The sequence below is a fragment of the Mangifera indica genome, chromosome 16 (genome assembly GCF_011075055.1).
Source record: "Mangifera indica cultivar Alphonso chromosome 16, CATAS_Mindica_2.1, whole genome shotgun sequence".
In the NCBI taxonomy this organism is placed as follows: Eukaryota; Viridiplantae; Streptophyta; class Magnoliopsida; order Sapindales; family Anacardiaceae; genus Mangifera; species Mangifera indica.
Genome location: NC_058152.1, coordinates 5,056,698 through 5,057,161, shown reverse-complemented (window position 1 = coordinate 5,057,161; position 464 = coordinate 5,056,698).

Here is a 464-nt window from a genome sequence, read left to right as displayed (position 1 = left end):
TGACTTGTACAGCAATTCACTCTGTTCTAAAGTCTGAAATTTAAACTGATTAATTTGTTTATTTTTTTCAAATGACTTATATTACTTATTATACAAAAAATCTTGATTATATATTATCTTATATTAAATTTAATTGTTAATTAAATAATAAATACTTTTACATTTGAATTTAAATTGTTATATTGATTATCAATAAGAGATTCGTAAAAAATATTAAAATTATTATAATATTATCGTATTTTTAAAAATATATTATTAATTATACATCATATTAAATTTGTATATACACATTTCGTACTTTGTATAAATGTATTCTTTATTATTCATCATATTATTCTCATATAATTCACATTATTTTTTTTTCATTTTCGCATTTACTAATTAGGCGTAAAACTACATAGTAAACCAAATATGTAAAACTTTGTAAAACATAATTTTACATGACTATCTTGCTGCCATAGCCC